This window comes from Leiobunum rupestre, chromosome 3, assembly GCF_980474605.1.
Source record: "Leiobunum rupestre chromosome 3, qqLeiRupe1.1.hap1, whole genome shotgun sequence".
NCBI lineage: Eukaryota > Metazoa > Arthropoda > Arachnida > Opiliones > Sclerosomatidae > Leiobunum > Leiobunum rupestre.
In genome coordinates, this window is record NC_143386.1 from 28,103,283 (window position 1) to 28,126,409 (window position 23,127).

The 23,127-nt window shown below is 34.1% G+C and overlaps 1 protein-coding gene and 1 long non-coding RNA gene across 5 annotated transcripts in view; one reads left to right on the plus strand and one right to left on the minus strand.

Annotated features, from left to right (window-relative positions):
• Positions 1–23,127, plus strand: part of LOC149951346 (uncharacterized) — a 468,892-nt gene that overhangs the window by 304,198 nt on the left and 141,567 nt on the right. The window lies entirely within an intron of this gene.
• On the minus strand, positions 19,146–20,143 carry LOC149951352 (uncharacterized). Its single transcript, XR_016479843.1, has 3 exons — positions 20,038–20,143; positions 19,891–19,942; positions 19,146–19,661 (listed from the first exon to the last, which is right to left on the minus strand). It is a non-coding gene; the product is annotated as an uncharacterized LOC149951352 (long non-coding RNA).

Below are 23,127 nucleotides of genomic sequence, written 5' to 3' on the forward strand. Positions count from 1 at the left end.
AACTATGATTTTGTGGGAATTGTCATGTCTGCGGGTATTTATACTATGTTTTTTTTTTAATTTGACTATCAATAAAAGGCCAAAATTATCTAGAGCATTGTATTTTCGTGAATTTTAGCATTTTATCTATACTATATTCCTAAGTGTCTTCTGTCTGTCTGTCTGTCTTGCGTCTGTTTCTCTATAGACGTCCGAGCCGTTCAACCTAGGACCTCCAAATGTATCACAGCTATGCTTATGGCGCAAAGGCAGCGAGTCGCGCAATTTTCAAAGATTTCCAATTAAGTTATTTCATTAAATAATGTATTTTTGCCCCTGGAAATGTGCCGTAAATCCTGCAACCAACATACACCTATACAACCAATATTTTCAGTCAATTTAGTTGCTTCGCTGGGGGGGGGGGAGGGGGAGTTTTGTTTATGCCAGGACTCAGTCTCCATGGGATTTTAGATCTAGCAGGCTCCTAAAAATATTCCGTGCCAAACAAAAATCAGGTCGGTTGCTCTTAAAGAGTTGGCTAATGATATCCTATCTCCTAAGAAGCGCAATGTTCCTAGTAAAGAACGACCTCTGATGTTTACTAGTCATGAAAGTATTCAAAGACATTTTAAAACTAGTCCTCTGACCCTTTTTTGGATGATAATAAATGCCTTTTTGCGCAAACAATTAACCGCGAGGTTTCTGACATAAATGAAACAAGCTTAAAAACTTTGAAAAAACCAGAACACACTTGTAAAAATGTTGATGACGCTTATGAAAACACGAAAAATGAGACTGAATTACGTTGTACAAGATGCAAAGATTTTTATGCAAAATATGTCGATGTTAATTCTGATTTAAAAAGGAAGCTGGCAGATCTTACCGAAAAACAATCGGAATCACTGATCTGGAGTCAAAGCAGGAAGCTAAGAATTACCGCTTCAGTTGCGAATAACGTGCCTAAAAGAAAAACAACAGACCCAAAAAATTTTCTTCGGAAACATTTGGGGCTTAAGAAGCTATGAACCGGGGCATATTACTAGAAGATACTGCACGTGAAGCCTTCAAAAACATTACTGACTTCCCAGTAACTATAACTGGTACCGTAATTTCAAGTTCAAATCCGTGGTTATCCGCTAGTCCAGATGCGTTGATTTACGATGATTCAATTTTTGAATTAAAATGCCCTAATGTTACCAATGCCAGGGAATTAGTAGAAAGTGGAAAATATCAGGTCAAGTTACGTAAAGATAAAAATGGAGATAATGAGATTTATCTTAAAGAATCGAGTGATTATTATTGTCAAATGCAATTAACTTTATTCTGTACCTCGTGTTATTTTTTTGTTTATGCTGAAAAGAGCCCTGTAATTGTTAATGTGGAGTATGATGAAGGAATTTGTATGAGGGAAGTAAGATTTCTGAGCGATTTTTATTTTAAAACTATGTTACCCTTCATTGAAGAAAATGTAGAATTGGGAAATGTAAAAATTGGAAAAGAATACGAAAAATTTTGTGAATTATGAGTTTTTTTATTATACTTAGACAGGAAAAAGCAATAAAATTTATATTGGAGGCTGTGATACTTGGTGTTTGTAAATTACATAATGCAGCACATGTTACGACAATATGATCTAAAACCTTCAACGTTGTTACAGGTAAAACATGTTTAAATATCCGAAAGTTTTTCCATTTACCAATAACACGTTCAACATGAATCCGAACTGAGGCAATTTTTCTAGTATTATGGACGTCATTTTCTGGTAATTGTTTCTTGCCCTTGGTAAAAGCTGGAATATTTAGTCTAGCATACCGTTCGCTTAACTCGTCCTCAATCAGAAAACCACGATTAGCCATTATTTCATCACCAGGCAAAATATAATCCAGAATTCCGCAGTCATTGGTTATAAATTTATCACTTGCTCTCCCACCATACGTATCAGAAACAAACATTATAAAACCGTTCGGAGAGATAGCTTTCAGAATTTTTGCTGTGTTCTTTTTTTTATAATTACTAAATGTCAATGCCTTTGTTACATGGGCTCGAGGTCGATCAATGAATATTTCAGTTCAATCCAGAATCGCCGTAGTGTGGGGAAATTTTCCTTGAAAGCCTTAGGCATATTAAATTGAAGGGTTTCTCTTGGGAGCCAAATTACTAACTGTTTTAAACATGCAGACATTTTCCTGATCAACGTATTAAAAATATTACTTGCCAAACTAGTTGATATGCCAAAGCGCCTTTCTAAATCTTGAAACAGGAAACCCAAACGTAGTCGCATCAACGCTAACAATATTTGGTCAGGAAAATACATTTTGAAGGGTACGTCAAAGCTGCTCATAAGAGTTACAACACGAAGAAACATTTCCAAACTGAATCCAGTATAAAACTTGCAATCAGAGGTTTTAAAATATTTACTGCTAAACTGCGGTAAGTCTGTTTGAGTAGCTACAGTGCGAGTTCACTTGGTATTCTTGCAATACTGATGATCATCGTGATGAAAATACTGTGTGCTTGAATCAACCATCTCCAAATTAAATTGACAAGCAATTTCAGACGTCTCAACTTCTTTGTTTCCTAGATTGATATTGTCCACACCTTGATTTACTTCATTCGCAGTACAAGATATTAAGCAGTCTGTATTCAGTTTGGTAATTGTGTCTTCCCTCCCGGTACTATATTCACCTTCAGTCATTGGCAATTTTTCTTTTTTAGAAACCTTTATCTCAGGAGTAATTCCACTAATAACACTGTGTCTTTTAAGAGCTCTCCGAGGTTGCTTAATATTTGGTTTGTCATGTTTGGAAGCAACTCTACATAACTGTGATGGTCGACCACCTTCAAAATGAACTGAGCATATCTGTTTGAAACATTGTATATAAATACACAAAGATTCACCAGTCAGTGTTTATACTTACAAAATTGGTTTTTTTAATAGGTTGGAAATCTTCTCTGTTTATAGCTTTAACCCAAAGCTTTTTCAAATCTTCCTCTTTGGCAACAAACATGGGCAGTCCATATGTAGCAAAGGCTTATGTAATTCGCACTCTAAATGCTTCCACTTAGTTAGCTTTTTATTATTATTGGAACATCCAAATACTGCGCAATTGTTTCCCGGCATAATAATCGATATTGAAGCATATATTTTAATTTAATTCAACGAAATATCATGTCTTAATCACCTTTCAATAAGCATTAAACATGGTAAAACCACCTGGCTCTGGCTGCGAACTATTCTAGGCCTTATGTAATGGCGGAATTTTCAAGAGAGCAAACGACTACCGTCACGCCATCTAACGACAAGAGAAGAATATAAAATCCAGTATACATTCAAACAAATTCGGCAAACGTAATGATTCTATAGAAAGGCTTATTCTGGTTCTAGAAGACCTTTCGAATGTGGTTCCGAAAAATGAAACCTCCTGATTCAGATGGAAACCTCTCAAATTCGAAGGAAACCTTTCAAATGTGGTTCCGAAAAATGAAACCTCTTGATTCAGATGGAAACCTCTCAAATTCGAAGGAAACCTTTCGAATGTGGTTCCGAAAAATGAAACCTCCTGATTCAGATGGAAACCTCTCGAATTAGAAGAAAACCTCTCGAATTAGAAGAAAACCTCTCGAACTAGAAGAAAACCTCTCGAACTAGAAGAAAACCTCTCGAATTAGAAGAAAACCTCTCGAAATTGAAGGACACCTCTCGAATTAGAAGGAAACCTCTCGAATTAGAAGGAAACCTCTCGAATTAGAAGGAAACCTCTCGAATTAGAAGAAAACCTCTCGAATTAGAAGGACACCTCTCGAATTAGAAGGAAACCTCTCGAATTAGAAGGACACCTCTCGAATTAGAAGGAAACCTCTCGAATTAGAAGAAAACCTCTCGAATTAGAAGAAAACCTCTCGAATTAGAAGGAAACCTCTCGAATTAGAAGAAAACCTCTCGAATTAGAAGGACACCTCTCGAATTAGAAGGAAACCTCTCGAATTAGAAGGACACCTCTCGAATTAGAAGGAAACCTCTCGAATTAGAAGAAAACCTCTCGAATTAGAAGAAAACCTCTCGAATTAGAAGAAAACCTCTCGAATTAGAAGGACACCTCTCGAATTAGAAGGAAACCTCTCGAATTAGAAGAAAACCTCTCGAATTAGAAGAACACCTCTCGAATTAGAAGGACACCTCTCGAATTAGAAGGAAACCTCTCGAATTAGAAGAAAACCTCTCGAATTAGAAGGAAACCTCTCGAATTAGAAGAAAACCTCTCGAATTAGAAGGAAACCTCTCGAATTAGAAGGACACCTCTCGAATTAGAAGGAAACCTCTCGAATTAGAAGAAAACCTCTCGAATTAGAAGGACACCTCTCGAATTAGAAGGAAACCTCTCGAATTAGAAGAAAACCTCTCGAATTAGAAGAAAACCTCTCGAATTAGAAGGACACCTCTCGAATTAGAAGGAAACCTCTCGAATTAGAAGGACACCTCTCGAATTAGAAGGAAACCTCTCGAATTAGAAGAAAACCTCTCGAATTAGAAGGAAACCTCTCGAATTAGAAGAAAACCTCTCGAATTAGAAGGACACCTCTCGAATTAGAAGGAAACCTCTCGAATTAGAAGAAAACCTCTCGAATTAGAAGAAAACCTCTCGAATTAGAAGGAAACCTCTCGAATTAGAAGAAAACCTCTCGAATTAGAAGGACACCTCTCGAATTAGAAGGAAACCTCTCGAATTAGAAGAAAACCTCTCGAATTAGAAGGACACCTCTCGAATTAGAAGGAAACCTCTCGAATTAGAAGAAAACCTCTCGAATTAGAAGGAAACCTCTCGAATTAGAAGAAAACCTCTCGAATTAGAAGGAAACCTCTCGAATTAGAAGGACACCTCTCGAATTAGAAGGAAACCTCTCGAATTAGAAGAAAACCTCTCGAATTAGAAGGACACCTCTCGAATTAGAAGGAAACCTCTCGAATTAGAAGAAAACCTCTCGAATTAGAAGAAAACCTCTCGAATTAGAAGGACACCTCTCGAATTAGAAGGAAACCTCTCGAATTAGAAGGACACCTCTCGAATTAGAAGGAAACCTCTCGAATTAGAAGAAAACCTCTCGAATTAGAAGGAAACCTCTCGAATTAGAAGAAAACCTCTCGAATTAGAAGAAAACCTCTCGAATTAGAAGAAAACCTCTCGAATTAGAAGGAAACCTCTCGAATTAGAAGAAAACCTCTCGAATTAGAAGGACACCTCTCGAATTAGAAGGAAACCTCTCGAATTAGAAGAAAACCTCTCGAATTAGAAGAAAACCTCTCGAATTAGAAGGACACCTCTCGAATTAGAAGAAAACCTCTCGAATTAGAAGAAAACCTCTCGAATTAGAAGAAAATCTCTCGAATTAGAAGAAAACCTCTCGAATTAGAAGGAAACCTCTCGAATTAGAAGAAAACCTCTCGAATTAGAAGAAAACCTCTCGAATTAGAAGAAAACCTCTCGAATTAGAAGAAAACCTCTCGAATTAGAAGAAAACCTCTCGAATTAGAAGAAAACCTCTCGAATTAGAAGGAAACCTCTCGAATTAGAAGAAAACCTCTCGAATTAGAAGGACACCTCTCGAATTAGAAGAAAACCTCTCGAATTAGAAGAAAACCTCTCGAATTAGAAGAAAACCTCTCGAATTAGAAGAAAACCTCTCGAATTAGAAGGACACCTCTCGAATTAGAAGGAAACCTCTCGAATTAGAAGGACACCTCTCGAATTAGAAGGAAACCTCTCGAATTAGAAGAAAACCTCTCGAATTAGAAGGAAACCTCTCGAATTAGAAGAAAACCTCTCGAATTAGAAGGAAACCTCTCGAATTAGAAGAAAACCTCTCGAATTAGAAGGAAACCTCTCGAATTAGAAGAAAACCTCTCGAATTAGAAGAAAACCTCTCGAATTAGAAGGACACCTCTCGAATTAGAAGGAAACCTCTCGAATTAGAAGGACACCTCTCGAATTAGAAGGAAACCTCTCGAATTAGAAGAAAACCTCTCGAATTAGAAGAAAACCTCTCGAATTAGAAGAAAACCTCTCGAATTAGAAGGACACCTCTCGAATTAGAAGGAAACCTCTCGAATTAGAAGGACACCTCTCGAATTAGAAGGAAACCTCTCGAATTAGAAGAAAACCTCTCGAATTAGAAGGACACCTCTCGAATTAGAAGAAAACCTCTCGAATTAGAAGAAAACCTCTCGAATTAGAAGAAAACCTCTCGAATTAGAAGAAAACCTCTCGAATTAGAAGAAAACCTCTCGAATTAGAAGAAAACCTCTCGAATTAGAAGAAAACCTCTCGAATTAGAAGAAAACCTCTCGAATTAGAAGAAAACCTCTCGAATTAGAAGGACACCTCTCGAATTAGAAGAAAACCTCTCGAATTAGAAGGACACCTCTCGAATTAGAAGAAAACCTCTCGAATTAGAAGAAAACCTCTCGAATTAGAAGAAAACCTCTCGAATTAGAAGAAAACCTCTCGAATTAGAAGGAAACCTCTCGAATTAGAAGAAAACCTCTCGAATTAGAAGAAAACCTCTCGAATTAGAAGAAAACCTCTCGAATTAGAAGAAAACCTCTCGAATTAGAAGAAAACCTCTCGAATTAGAAGGAAACCTCTCGAATTAGAAGAAAACCTCTCGAATTAGAAGGACACCTCTCGAATTAGAAGAAAACCTCTCGAATTAGAAGAAAACCTCTCGAATTAGAAGAAAACCTCTCGAATTAGAAGAAAACCTCTCGAATTAGAAGGACACCTCTCGAATTAGAAGGAAACCTCTCGAATTAGAAGGACACCTCTCGAATTAGAAGGAAACCTCTCGAATTAGAAGAAAACCTCTCGAATTAGAAGAAAACCTCTCGAATTAGAAGGACACCTCTCGAATTAGAAGGAAACCTCTCGAATTAGAAGGACACCTCTCGAATTAGAAGGAAACCTCTCGAATTAGAAGAAAACCTCTCGAATTAGAAGGAAACCTCTCGAATTAGAAGAAAACCTCTCGAATTAGAAGGAAACCTCTCGAATTAGAAGAAAACCTCTCGAATTAGAAGGACACCTCTCGAATTAGAAGGAAACCTCTCGAATTAGAAGAAAACCTCTCGAATTAGAAGGACACCTCTCGAATTAGAAGGACACCTCTCGAATTAGAAGGAAACCTCTCGAATTAGAAGAAAACCTCTCGAATTAGAAGGACACCTCTCGAATTAGAAGGAAACCTCTCGAATTAGAAGGACACCTCTCGAATTAGAAGGAAACCTCTCGAATTAGAAGAAAACCTCTCGAATTAGAAGGACACCTCTCGAATTAGAAGGAAACCTCTCGAATTAGAAGGAAACCTATTGAATTAGAAGAAAACCTCCCAATTTAGAACCTAAGCTCCAAAATTTAGAACTAAAATTACGAAAGACGTTGTTTTTCTCTTTCCTCTCATTTTCATAATCTTAATTAGTTGTTCCAAGATGTTTTTTTCTATTTCTTATCTCTTTGACAAATGGTTAAGAAATATAATTATTAGTTACCCAGAAAGTATAACTTCTGACCAATTTTATTAGCGCAAATCTAACTCTTGTTAAAGTTAAGTTCATGAGAATTAAGGTTTTGGCGCTACTTTAGGGGCCGCGAAGGTGCCCCTGCTGACTACCAATCATTCAGCGGCCATTTTATTCGGTTCTGCGAAGGAAAAGTAAGTTGCGGGATTCAGAAGCAAAGGATTGTGGCTCTAACAAGGAGACTAGCCGAGGTTAACTCATCGATTTTGTTTAAATTCTGGGATTAGGTAGACCTTCATGTAACATAAAAAAACCCCAAAGTGTAAAAATGCGATGGGCTTTAGTTTTACCATGGCAACCGAAAATGTTTTTGACAACTAAAATATTATATTTATCTATGTAAATTAAAGGGAGACGGTCAAGCTTTAACCAGTTAGATAGCCCTATAGCCCATTAATAACTGAAATTTATGGCGAAAACCGCATCAAAAAATATTGAGTGGTTAATTTTTAAAAAAATAAAGAAATTTCGGAAAATCGAAAAGCGTGCGTCCGCCGCGACACCTGGTGAGAAGTCAGTGAGACAAAAAAAAGCAACGTAAAAGCGCGCGCTGCTGAAGACGTAATAATTTGTTTTTCACACGCGGTGCGTTCCAGTTATAAGAGACTTAAGCCTAAATAGCGCGATTTTAAAAGTTAGGATAGTTCGCAAATCGCTCATATGGGGTTAGGGGCGCTGGCAGCAGCCCCTTAGATGGCGGAGAAAATTCAAACCTAAACACCTGGCGTTATTTTTCGTTTAAACTTTTTGAGCCAAAGCTATTGTTTCAAGACAAAAAGGTTCGTGTTAGTATATTGAACGTCTTGTTAACCTTTTGATACGGAAATAAGGCCATATTTGGAAAAGCTTAGCCGATCCCCTTTAACACGGCAAAATCAAAGTTTCTTATGATATTATTGAAATTTTTTTAAACAACGATGGTTAAATTTGGGTAAATATATATTTTTGGGTAAATATCTAATTTTGGGAAAATATCTAATTTTGGGAAAATATTTAATTTTGGGAAAATATCTAATTTTGGGAAAATATCTAATTTTGGGAAAATATCTAATTTTGGGAAATATCTAATTTTGGGAAAATATATAAATTTGGGAAAAATATATAATTTTGGGAAAATATCTAATTTTGGAAAATAACTAATTTTGGGAAAATATCTAATTTTGGGAAAATATCTAATTTTGGGAAAATATCTAATTTTGGGAAATATCTAATTTTAGGAAAATATCTAATTTTGGAAAAATATCTAATTTTGGGAAAATATCTAATTTTGGGAAAATATCTAATTTTGGGAAAATATTTAATTTAGGGAAAATATCTAATTTTGGGAAAATATCTTATTTTGGGAAAATATCTAATTTTGGGAAAATATCTAATTTTGGGAAAATATCTAATTTTGGGAAAATGTCTAATTTTGGGAAAATGTCTAATTTTGGGAAAATATCTAATTTTGGGAAAATATCTAATTTTGGGAAAATATCTAATTTTGGGAAAATATCTAATTTTGGGAAAATATTTAATTTAGGGAAAATATCTAATTTTGGGAAAATATCTTATTTTGGGAAAATATCTAATTTTGGGAAAATATCTAATTTTGGAAAATAACTAATTTTGGGAAAATATCTAATTTTGGGAAAATATCTAATTTTGGGAAAATATCTAATTTTGGGAAATATCTAATTTTAGGAAAATATCTAATTTTGGAAAAATATCTAATTTTGGGAAAATATCTAATTTTGGGAAAATATCTAATTTTGGGAAAATATTTAATTTAGGGAAAATATCTAATTTTGGGAAAATATCTTATTTTGGGAAAATATCTAATTTTGGGAAAATATCTAATTTTGGGAAAATATCTAATTTTGGGAAAATGTCTAATTTTGGGAAAATGTCTAATTTTGGGAAAATATCTAATTTTGGGAAAATATCTAATTTTGGGAAAATATCTAATTTTGGGAAAATATCTAATTTTAGGAAAATATCTAATTTTGGGAAAATATCTAATTTTGGGAAAATATCTAATTTTGGGAAAATATCTAATTTTGGGAAAATATTTAATTTTGGGAAAATATTTAATTTTGGGAAAATATCTAATTTTGGGAAAATATTTAATTTTGGGAAAATATCTAATTTTGGGAAAATATCTTATTTTGGGAAAATATCTAATTTTGGGAAAATATCTAATTTTGGGAAAATATCTAATTTTGGGAAAATATCTAATTTTGGGAAAATGTCTAATTTTGGGAAAATGTCTAATTTTTGGAAAATATCTAATTTGGGAAAATATCTAATTTTGGGAAAATATCTAATTTTGGGAAAATATCTAATTTTGGGAAAATATCTAATTTTGGGCAAATATCTAATTTAGGGAAAATATCTAATTTAGGGAAAATATCTAATTTTGGGAAAATATCTAATTTTGGGAAATATCTAATTTTGGGAAAATATATAAATTTGGGAAAATATATAAATTTGGGAAAAATATATAATTTTGGGAAAATATCTAATTTTGGGAAATATCTAATTTTAGGAAAATATCTAATTTTGGGAAAATATCTAATTTTGGGAAAATATCTAATTTTGGGAAAATATCTAATTTTGGGAAAATATCTTATTTTGGGAAAATATCTAATTTTGGGAAAATATCTAATTTTGGGAAAATGTCTAATTTTGGGAAAATGTCTAATTTTGGGAAAATATCTAATTTGGGAAAATATCTAATTTTGGGAAAATATCTAATTTTGGGAAAATATCTAATTTTGGGAAAATATCTAATTTTGGGAAAATATCTAATTTTGGGAAAATATCTAATTTAGGGAAAATATCTAATTTTGGGAAAATATCTAATTTTGGGAAATATCTAATTTTGGGAAAATATATAAATTTGGGAAAAATATATAATTTTGGGAAAATATCTAATTTTGGGAAAATATCTAATTTTGGGAAATATCTAATTTTAGGAAAATATCTAATTTTGGAAAAATATCTAATTTTGGGAAAATATCTAATTTTGGGAAAATATCTAATTTTGGGAAAATATCTAATTTTGGGAAAATATCTAATTTTGGGAAAATATTTAAGTTAGGGAAAATATTTAATTTAGGGAAAATATCTAATTTTGGGAAAATATCTAATTTTGGGAAAATATCTTATTTTGGGAAAATATCTAATTTTGGGAAAATGTCTAATTTTGGGAAAATGTCTAATTTTGGGAAAATGTCTAATTTTGGGAAAATATCTAATTTTGGGAAAATATATAAATTTGGGAAAAATATATAAATTTGGGAAAATAACTAATTTTGGGAAATATCTAATTTTGGGAAAATATCTAATTTTGGGAAAATATCTAATTTTGGGAAAATATCTAATTTTGGGAAAATATCTAATTTTGGGAAAATATCTAATTTTGGGAAAATATCTAATTTTGGGAAAATATCTAATTTTGGAAAAATATCTAATTTTGGGAAAATATCTAATTTTGGGAAAATATCTAATTTTGGGAAAATATCTAATTTTGGGAAAATATTTAAGTTAGGGAAAATATTTAATTTAGGGAAAATATCTAATTTTGGGAAAATATCTTATTTTGGGAAAATATCTAATTTTGGGAAAATATCTAATTTTGGGAAAATGTCTAATTTTGGGAAAATGTCTAATTTTGGGAAAATGTCTAATTTTGGGAAAATATCTAATTTTGGGAAAATATATAAATTTGGGAAAAATATATAAATTTGGGAAAATAACTAATTTTGGGAAATATCTAATTTTGGGAAAATATCTAATTTTGGGAAAATATCTAATTTTGGGAAAATATCTAATTTTGGGAAAATATCTAATTTTGGGAAAATATCTAATTTTGGGAAAATATCTAATTTTGGGAAAATATCTAATTTTGGGAAAATATCTAATTTTGGGAAAATATCTAATTTTGGGAAAATATCTAATTTTGGGAAAATATCTAATTTTGGGAAAATATCTAATTTTGGGAAAATATCTAATTTTGGAAAAATATCTAATTTTTGGAAAATATCTAATTTTGGGAAAATATCTAATTTTGGGAAAATATCTCATTTTGGGAAAATATCTAATTTTGGTATTCGCATGTGACGAAGATCGGGTTTATTTCCAAACCAATGTTCAAAAGGCGTTTTCTCTAGTGCCCTACTAGGTCAAGGGGGGCGCATTCAATAAACGAGTTTTGGACGATTTTCCGAAACGACTCGGAGAGAGAGAGAGAGAAATGACGTCGTACGTGGGCGACTCACATTTTGGGGAGCTAATATTAACCATAAGATGTGTGTCAGACGCAAAATAAGCCTTTAAACATGGAGGACTAGTTGGTAAAGCTTTCTTTACATGTATATTGTTCAGATTTTTCTTAATATTAATTTATTTACGTTACCCTAAATATGATACTTTTATCTTGGAAATTTCATTCAATAGACAAGTTGACTAATCTATAGAGTTCGGCGGAACAGATAAATTAACCATGACAAAATTTCGATTAATCAAAAAATTGTAGTTAACCGTTTATTTATGGATATTATCCATGGATGAAAACGATTTTTATCCAAACGCCGACCTCTACTAATCTACAATAGACTTACCAATGCAAATATAATTTTTAGGTTTTTGCAGTAGGCTTATCACATACGTAATAAGGAAGTTTTCTAAGTTTCCAACATATTTAATTAATAAGAAATCAGTCATTTTAAAAACATTTTTCTTAAAAAAATAAGGCACTTTTAAACAAATTACTTATTACTTTTTTAAGACTAGCTCTATTTTTCTTTTTGGTCATTTTAAAAACATTTTTCGTAAAAAAAATAAGGCACTTTTTAAACAAATTACTTATTTTATAAGTAGGTTGTATTTTTTCTAATTTTTTAAGACTAGCTTTATTTTTTTGTCATTTTAAAAACATTTTTAAGGCACTTTTAAACAAATTAATTATTTTAATTTGTAATTTTTTCATTTTTTCTTTTACGACTAGCTCTATTTTTGAATTTTTTTGGGTCACTTTAAAAACATTTTTCGAAAAAAAATTTAAGGCACTTCTTAAACAAATTACTTATCTTAGCAGATCTTACCGAAAAACAATCGGAATCACTGATCTGGAGTCAAAGCAGGAAGCTAAGAATTACCGCTTGAGTTGCGAATAACGTGCCTAAAAGAAAAACAACAGACCCAAAAAATTTTCTTCGGAAACATTTGGGGCTTAAGAAGCTATGAACCGGGGCATATTACTAGAAGATACTGCACGTGAAGCCTTCAAAAACATTACTGACTTCCCAGTAACTATAACTGGTACCGTAATTTCAAGTTCAAATCCGTGGTTATCCGCTAGCCCAGATGGGTTGATTTACGATGATTCAATTTTTGAATTAAAATGCCCTAATGTTACCAATGCCAGGGAATTAGTAGAAAGTGGTCAAGTTACGTAAAGATAAAAATGGAGATAATGAGATTTATCTTAAAGAATCGAGTGATTATTATTGTCAAGTGCAATTAACTTTATTCTGTACCTCGTGTTATTTTTTTGTTTATGCTGAAAAGAGCCCTGTAATTGTTAATGTGGAGTATGATGAAGGAATTTGTATGAGGGAAGTAAGATTTCTGAGCGATTTTTATTTTAAAACTATATTCTCTACGAACCTTGCTACTAGGTAATCTGTTGTGAATATAGCAGCGCATCTTTACTGCTTCTCCCCAGTATCTCCCGTTCTGTTGTGGCGTATACGGTGCTGTTAGCTCCCATTGAATTCCCTCTTTTTGTAGAAAATCTTTAATCTCTCTGTGTACGTATTATCCGCCTCTGTCCGAGCGAAAACACTTTGGTTCTCTATTGTACTTTGTTTCACAAGACCTTACGAAGTTTCTAACCTTTTCGGCGACTTCGTTTTTCGTCTTAATGAGCTCAACCGTAGTGTACCTGCTATGATCATCTCTAAGCGTTACCGTCTGCATCGGCCCACACAAGTCTGTATTGATCAAGTCAAAAATCCTATTCGACCTTGTCTTTGAAGTTGGAAATGGTAAACGTGCCATTTTGCCTTCAATGCAGGTTTCGCAAACCCTCGCCGTGATGCATTTTGTGATCTGTATTCCGGTACCAAGCTCTTTATTGACAAAAGTCTTGAGAGCTTCCGGATCTCTATGTCCCATCCTACGGTGCCAGAGGTGGATACATTCTTTCGATTCTCCGCTATGTGTCAACATAGCCCCTTCCGGTTGATCCAACGAAACCTCTGCCGGTTGATCCAATCTATAAAAACCTTCTTTACAAGTTGCCGTTGCTACGATTTTACCATTGGTTTCTTCGATCGTGCAAATATCGTTTACGAACTTGATGGGCAATCCGTGTTTGCTTAATTTGCGTACGGACAGCAAACTACCTTTTAATTGTGGTACGTACAACACGTCCGTGACAGTTGCGTTACTCAGCTTATTTTTCATCTCGCAACATCTTAAATTTCCGAAACCCTTTCCGACGACGTCTAAAGTAGCGTCATTAGCAGTGTAAACTTTATCTACATAAGTCGTGTCAATGTTCGTGAAAAATGTTTTGTCATTAGTCATATGACACATCGCACCTGAGTCAACGTACCAAGCATTTTCATGCGGTTGAATGGATATCTTAAAAAGTACATGGCGTTTGTCATCTTGCGTTTTCAAACTAGCCTTGTCTTTCTGTTTATCACTTTTCTTTGGACGTCTGTCCGCTTGCGGGTCATCACCTTTCTTTTGCTCTTTCTGACGTAAAGCCGCTTTGTAAATTCTAAAATCCCTTCGGTAATGACCTTTCTTTCCACACGTATAACAGTTACCTTTTGGCTTCAACATAGGAACATATTTTGTTTTTCAACATTCGCGTACATTTGTAGCGCCGTCTGTCTTTCGCCATTATTTCGTTTTTCAGACCCTTCCCTTCGTTTGAACTCTTCAATCAACTTTCCTTTCACTAACTCCAAGGTCAAATCAGCTGCTGGTCTCGTCTCTAACGCCATAATAAGCGTTTCGTAGTTCTCCGGGAGGCTACATAACATTAACGCGACCAAAAGGTTTTCTTTGAGATTTTCTCCTACCGCCCTTAGCAGTGGCGCCGATCCCATGGGGGCAGCGAGGCCGAAGCCCCCATTGGGAAAAATCAATGGGGGGCAAAGCCCCCATTGGTAAAACCGCCGATGTTAAAGGCCGTTTACTTTTAAGCATCCGTAGCAAGAAAGTGTTGCCAGCAGCCTCATTCCAAGTTTATTAGTAAGCTTCGGCTCCCATTAGGGGAAAAAGTGATCGGTGCCACTGCCCCTTAGTCTGTCTACGAGATCCAAAATCGTGTCTATATGTTCTTCCATATTTCCCGGTTCACAAAGCTGGCTTTTACAAAGCCTCTTTAAAAGAAATACCTTGGAACAAAGTGTACTCTTCTGATGATAATCCTTTAGAGCTTGCCAAATGCCTTTTGCTGGTGTTTTCGCTCTAATAAGCATCAGTTGATTGTCTTCAACGAGAAGCCCAATTGTTGCTCTTGCCTTGCCATCTAGTTTCCTCCAAGCTTCCGTTACAGGATGTGGCGTGGCTTCAGATATTACTTCCCATAAATCGTCTTTCGATAATAGCATTTCCATCTTGAATTTCCATATTTGATAATTGGAGCTGTTCAATTTGGCAAAATGAACATTAGTCGTTTCTGTCGCCATTTTCGTTCCGCCCAAGAAAACAAAAAACGTTTATACACTACTACGCGGTAGAAATTTTTATTTTTGGCGAAACCTAACCCTTTTCCAAAGCCACTAAATGAACGAGTTTCTTTTTAAACTTTCTCTATCGCTAACTAACAAGTTTCTTTTACACTTTATCTATCGAACTGAGCCCATAACCTATTGGAAAAATTCCGTTGCTATAACTATAGAAACAAATGTAAATAAAAGAGACTAAGATAGAAATGTAAATTGAAATTGAGAGCGAGCTCTTTTGCTGCGGTTTTTAATGTGGGTTCAAGGTTACAATTTTATAGGAACAAAAAGTAAAACTAAACTGGCGTATGCTGCCATCTACAATAATTGTCATTTGGTGCTAAATATAAACTTTGTAATCCGACAATATAACCAAAAATTAGATATTTACCCAAAATTAGATATATACCCAAATTTAACCACTTAATTTTGTTTAAAATGTTTTTTGAATAATTTCATAGGAATCTTCTATTTTGCCATGTTAATTTACATAGAGAAATATATTATTTTAGTTTGTCAAAAACGTTTTCGGTTGCCATGGTAATACTAAAGCCCATCGCATTTTTTCGATGAGTTACACCTCGCGTAGTCTCCTTGTAAGTACTAAGGCATATTTCACCGAAAGAATGCATTCGCTTAGATGAATTTATTCGCAGTATGATCGAGATTCACGTGGTTAACCGGGGTGTAATTAAATTGGCAGAGAATCCGACGACGTCTCACCGATAAAAACATTGAACTAAAAATGTTTCACGTAAGGAACTTGATTGTAAAACAAAACAGGTTACTTCATAGAAAGCAAGGTTGGTTAAGATCAAGTAAAGTTTATTTTGTTTAAATCTTAAAATAAACGATTGCTTACAGTAAAATATTTTTTTGTTTTGAACGGGTTCCTTTTACCAAATCAAAGATGGAAATAACAGAAAGCACCCCGCACACTGTCTATGGGAAAATGGCTTTCGGCCAATATTTATGGAATTTGGATATGTTGTCCTCCTGATCATGCTGAACAAAAGTGTTAAATGGCCCAATGTCACCAAATCAATATCTTGGCTGCTACTGACCCTCAAAGATCGAAATAACCATAGTAATTCTCTATTGTTTTTCTAATGAACTTTCTGTCAGAAGTGAATGATTTGAAGTATGTAAGCTCATATAGTAACAACGATATCGATGTTATTGTACTCTGCTTGATAGCCAGATTCATTAGCTGCCCGTCACCTCTTCTCTACTAGAAATCAGGTATAAGTTGCCATTCGCGTGTTTCATGCAGGTAGGGTTGCCATTCGCGTTCTTCATTCGGATAGAGTTGCCATTCGCGTCTTTCATGCAGGTAAGGTTGCCATTCGCGTTCTTCATTCGGATAGAGTTGCCATTCGCGTGTTTCATGCAGGTAGGGTTGCCATTCGCGTTCTTCATTCGGATAAGGTTGCCATTCGCGTGTTTCATGCCGGTAGGGTTGCCATTCGCGTTCTTCATTCGGAAAGAGTTGCCATTCGCGGGTTTCATGGGGGTAGGGTTCTACAGTCGAGATAAGACTGGCCCGACCGTTCGTGGAATACGTTGCCAGTCGCCACTATATGAGCTTACATACTTCAAATCATACACTTCTGACAAAAAGTTAATTAGAAAAACAATAGAGAATTACTATGGTTATTTCGATCTTTGAGGGTCAGTAGCGGCCAAGATATTGATTTGGCGACTTTGGGCCAAATTGACACTTTTGTTCAGCATGATCAGGAGGACAACATATCAAAATTTCATAAACATTGGCCGAAAGCCATTTTTACATAGACGTTGTGCGGGGTCCTTTGACGGCCCAAACTCGAAAAAGGCGTCGAAGATCTACAAATTGTCGTAACGCAGATTTCAAGGTCAAAATAGATGGAAATATTAGAAAAACAATATTAATTATTATTATTATTAACTAGTTTCACTTAGCACTTTTGTATTTCTTTTGTTCGTCACGAGTCCTTTGGTATCGCTAAAATTTACCGGGTTTAATAATTTACGACGGTTAAAATCTCCAAGAAAAATGCTGGTTGTTATCATTAAAAATACCAAATCAAAGAGATAAATAAAAAATGAAAAAAAGGAAGACGAGGGCCCCCCTCTCGAAAGCGGCGTGGGAGATCTACAAATTGTCGTAATGCAAATCTCAAGGCCATTCCTTCCTATTTCGTCATATTTTAGAAATTTCAGATGTATAGTATTGGTTAGTTATGTTTAGCACCGTTTTATTTTGTTTCGTCACGAGTCCTTATGTAGCGGTGAAATTACCCGGTGAAAATTTCATTACTAACGGTCAATATATCCAGGCACGGCCCCCTGCACGCGCTCACGCTGCTCGCGACGATAGCGGCCCCGGCAAAGAATTTCCTCCCCATGTATTTTCGCGACAGCGATTTTCCGTCGCTTGGAACGCTGGTGTAACAACCGGAATCTATCAAAGAGGCGGGAAGTTTAACATACGTTTCAATGGCGATGAATTTGCATTAGTGAAGTTTTTTTCCAACTGTTTTATTGAATTTGGAGAAGTTTGTAACAAACAATTAGTAATTACACTTTTTAAGTATGTAAGTTTTCATTTCAAAAATTTTTTTTAAATAAATATTTCAATATTTTGAGTGGTAACATTTTATTGCTAAGCCTAACCATAAATAGTTTAAGTTTTGTATTGGCAATGAGTTTTCAAGTTATTAAAAACTGTATTTTGTAGTTATTTAAGACTATAATTATGATAACTGCTCATAATTTTTGTCATATTCACCAAACTTTGTTCTTTATAATTTGCATAAGATAAAACATTAATATTTGCTCAAATGCCATTACCCTGGCTGCGTTACATCCTGTTTTTTTAATAAGTGAAAATTACCGGGAGGGGCAGGTAACTTCCATTTTGGGTGCGTCTTAATCATAGTAAAATTATTAAATCAAGGTAATCGTGATTAAATCAGCGTAATTAAAATTAAAAAAATTGTTGAAGTTTTCAACAGCAACACGGAGCAGAGCGCAGATACCGAAATAAATCCAGTGACATCAGCTACAAGTAATGAACGGTTTATTTTCGACTTGGTTAAAATATAGATATACATAGCAATTAATGAAACGATGGTAGTACAACAGAAAACTGACTAGTAAGAACGGACTAGTACTGTTGAATGACTTTGTTACAAAATATCTTCATTGTTTTTTATTTCTTCAACAAAAATTAATCAAGATTAGAAAATCTAACCACGCTTTAAACGATATTTAATCATTCTAATCAGGATATAATCTTTTTAATCAGGATTTAATCATTTTAATCAGATTTAAACATTTTAATTAGATTTAATCATTTTAATCACGATTTAAACTTAATCATGATTTAAACATTTTAATCACGATTTAAACTTAATCATGATTTAAACAATTTAATCACGATTTAATCAATATAATCGGTCGAATCGAGATTTTATCGAGCGCGGTAAATACGAAATAATAATTCTAATCACTTAGTAAATTATTCTAATAAGCTCGATAAAATCACGCACAATTATAATCATTCCAATCACCAATATAATCATTCTGATTCTCGTTCTAATTTCTAATCGCGATTTAATCATACTAATCACGATTTAATCGTTTCAATCAGATTTAATTGTTTCAATCAGATTTAATTGTTTCAATCAGATTTAATCATTTATATCAGATTTAATCATTTATATCAGATTTAATCATTTAATCATGATTAAATAGATTTAAAGATTATATTAATTAATTAAACATGATTTAATCAACATAATCGTGATTAAATTGAATTTAATCAAAATAATAACGATTTAATCTTTTGAGAGGTGCGTCATTAATCAAGGAAGTGACCTGCCCCTCCAAATTACCCATTTAAAAAATACCAGCATTGTTCTGTTCCATTGTGTTCATCTACTTTTAAGAAGACCAAAGTGTCATTTCATCAGTTACCCGCTGATGAAAATTTATGCAAACTGTGGATTAAGAGCATCTCTAGGAATGATTTTGTAGTCAACGAAGCATACACTTCACATGGAAGATTGGTTTGTGGTTTGCATTTTAAGGAACTTCAGTTAATGATAGTCTGTTGTGAGGCTAATGCGTAATCGTAGGATTTGGAACCAGATGTACGTCACTACCTATTACTTAATTGGTGGCATTACATATGAGCCAATATACGATTAGGTCTCAAATTCGAATATAACTACCATCAGAAACGAAAAGAATGTTTATCCACATCATCCAGCATATTTCAACCTCATCCAGCATATTCCTACATCATCCAGCATATTCCTACATCATCCAGCATGTTCCTACATCATCCAGCATGTTCCTACATCATCCAGCATGTTCCTACATCATCCAGCATGTTCCTACATCATCCAGTAATTTTAATTGAATCTTGATGAATTTTACTTGAAAAAAGCTGATTACTTTAATGTGAGCGTGGGACTACTAAGTTATCGAGATTCTTAAAACCAATTAACAAAAACCAATTTTAACTTAAATTATGGTAAAAAAAATGGGAATCTCTACATTTAGACCTAAACCATATTGTGAACTGTGAGTGAGACTAGTGAGTCTGTGATTTAGAATGCTTACATGTCTCATACATAGATTTTCAGCAATCTTCAACATTGTCTGACTTTGTTAACTGTAAAAATAATATTCTAGTTTTATAATCTGCATTACATTTACTACTTATTTACTTAAATTGAAGTTAACTTTGTAAATATTAAAACAACTTACTATCAAAGAACTGTAAGAATAAAATCGAAAAACAACAGCTGATAAGCGGACACATGACTAGTTCTTTTGTTTACATTATTAACGTCGACAGCGTCTTCTTTGTCTGGTTTTCTCGGCGCGTATTTTGATTTAAAAAATATCAAAACGTATTTTACTTATTTATTAATAAGTAATTTAAAGATTACGGAAAGAAATTATAACCCTAAAATTACACAATTAGTAATAATTAATGAAACTCAAAAAATTGGAACGTTTTCGCCATATACTCCAGCCATTTCTTAGTTGTTACGTCAGCGCCAAAGGTCGATGTAGGAAAAAAGTTAACTAATTTCACTTTCGCAATTTTCAGTCGATCGCCGGGGCCGCTATCGTCGCGAGCAGTGTGAGCGCGTGCAGGGGGCCGTGATCCAGGAAAAAATGCACGTTAACCCGCCAAAAACAATCACTCGTTAATCCCAAAGGAAATTATTCTACTACTACAAAATACGTATTTTATCGTGAATAAAGGTAGGCAAAATATTAATACTTTCATTTAGTTTTGTTCTATCATAAGGATGCGTATGATCTTTATTGGATCTAGGCTAAATATTTCGAGATAAACCTCGGTCACGAAAACACAGTTGTTTAAAAAATCAAAGCGTCCCCGGTAACAGCGGTGCACCTAACCCTCTATGGAATCTTTTACTTTATTCACATGAACTAAGCCATGAAATACACAGACACCCATCGGTTATACCCCGGAATATAGTTTTTTTAATAATTGTGCGCGGTTTGACAATTGAGTTGTTATATATTCCCAGGGAGTACAGAACGGGAGATGAAAAGAGGGGGGTTTTTGGTTCTGCTGCAATGACCTACACTTCAGCCGGCGCCTCTGCAAAATACGGGACACCTCGACTAAATAACGCCATCTATTATCAGCGGCCATGTGGTTTTTGTTAAGAAATTCAAATTTTACACACGTGGTGAAAATAAGCATGGACCATTGTTACATAAATCGACTTTCAAAAGTCAAAAGAAAACAAATTGTAATTATTTTAACAGATCTTATAATTATTTTATATAATTTTATACAATTTATTTTTCTATTTTAGGGAATGTGTTTAAAAAGGACATGTTAAAGGCAAAAATGGGAAATATATTAGCCAATCATTGCAAAGGCTTAAGGTTTGAAATATGACACAAAATTATATTTACATTGATTTAGTACTATGATTTCAGTTGTATTATATCCTAAAAATGATACGCTTTACTCAAGAAACTTGGAATATTGCCGGTCGTAAGATAATTTAAATATTTACAATTAGGATCTACGTTATCTAATGAAAAACGGCAGCATCGACTTCCTCCATAAACAACAAAGCCACAAAAATTAGGTAGATAGCGCAAAAAGCCGTATCTTGTCCCGTATTTTGCCAACCTTCCACCCCCTTTCAACCCACCCCACCTCGATTCTCTGGCTTCTTGGTTGAGAACCCTAAAAGGTCTGTCAAAACGACTCCCGTTCTGTACTCCCTGATATTCCCAACTCAATGGGTTTGACATCAGTAACCAGTTAATCTTCCATAATTCTGAAAGTTGGAAATGATAAAGAACACCGTGAACACGGTGCAGTAGATTACTCGACGAAACAGAAATAATATATGGGCGAAACTACGTCGTAAAACATTAGAAATTGCTTTTAAACTATAATTAAATTACAGGGAAAATTATTTAATCCACTGAAAATTTGGTAATTAATTTATGATAACCAAAAAAGTTATAGTAATGTAAAAATACGAAGACAACTAAATAGGTGGCGCTACCAGTGTTTTATATTTTTCGACCGCCTTCATCCCGATATTTAAGGTTTGGTTTGAACGTCAATATTATTTCTGCTATTGGAGGTGCATTGTTAAATTTGATATCAATCGATATCATTGACCTTAAATAAGTCGGAAAGTTTCCGGAAAATTTAGCCTATTTTTCCGAAAAAAAAGTTTTCATTCCGTGATTAGTCAAGTATTGTTTGCAAATTTAAATAAAGCGGCATTTTCTCCTCATTTTTTGAATCTATAAGTAAAACTAAACCTCTAGACTAGCTTTAAACTCATAAACAATGTAACACTATTAATGTTTTGTAGTATGTTTACTGTTATTAGACATTTTCGATCGTTAAAAAGTTAATAAAATTAAAAACCCTTAAAAAGCAATTTGTTTATATTTTATTTTTCCGATTTACCGGAAATGTTTCCGCATTTTATTTTTCCGGAAAATTAACAACAATAATAAATCCAAATGAAAATGTTGGAAGCGGTTCGTTTTAACCCCCTTCAATGTTTCGTCTATTTAGACGTTTTATATCAATCGATAGAACACCTATAGGTGGTATTCACGAGAAGATGGCGGCCATTGCACTAAGGTTGATAGTCATGGGGGAAAGGGGGATGACACTAGCCTTCCACTACAGCGATGATGACGTCACGAGACTACACCCTATTAATTGAATCTACATTTGTTCTTTACTGAGGTTTAATCGAACTGCGTACACAAAGTAATCGGTACCCAAATACGAAATGATTCGTAGTTGGGTGGTCCTCACCACCGCGTGACTGTCGTGTCAAAATAATGGTTAAAACTAGACACATTTAGTACTAAATTAAAGAATCAAGATTAGTTTATCAGTTAGGACATAGTCAAAACCTTGATTTAACAAGGTTTTTGCCCAGCTCTGATGTACCTTTAAAGGTTACTTTTAGTCTTCGTACAGGAGCATCGCAGCTGCCCTCGAGTTGCTAAAGAACTAAAGGCCTTTTCACACGAGCCAACTTTTTGACCGAACTAGATGAGTCAACTTGAGTTGAGTCAACTAGTTGGTTCGTGTGAATAAAAGTTCGATGAGTTGATCCACCAAAAAAGTACGCGATAATAAAATGGATCACTGATCCATTTTTGCTGACTCAGCATTTTGATTTGAAAAGTTGGCTCGTGTGAAAAGGTCTTTAAACGAAAATAAGTTCGGTTTATATACTGCCTTCTATAATACTAGGCCTAGAAATGGTAGCTACGTCGATTTTTTAAGTGACATTTTCAAACTGACATGATTTTCGC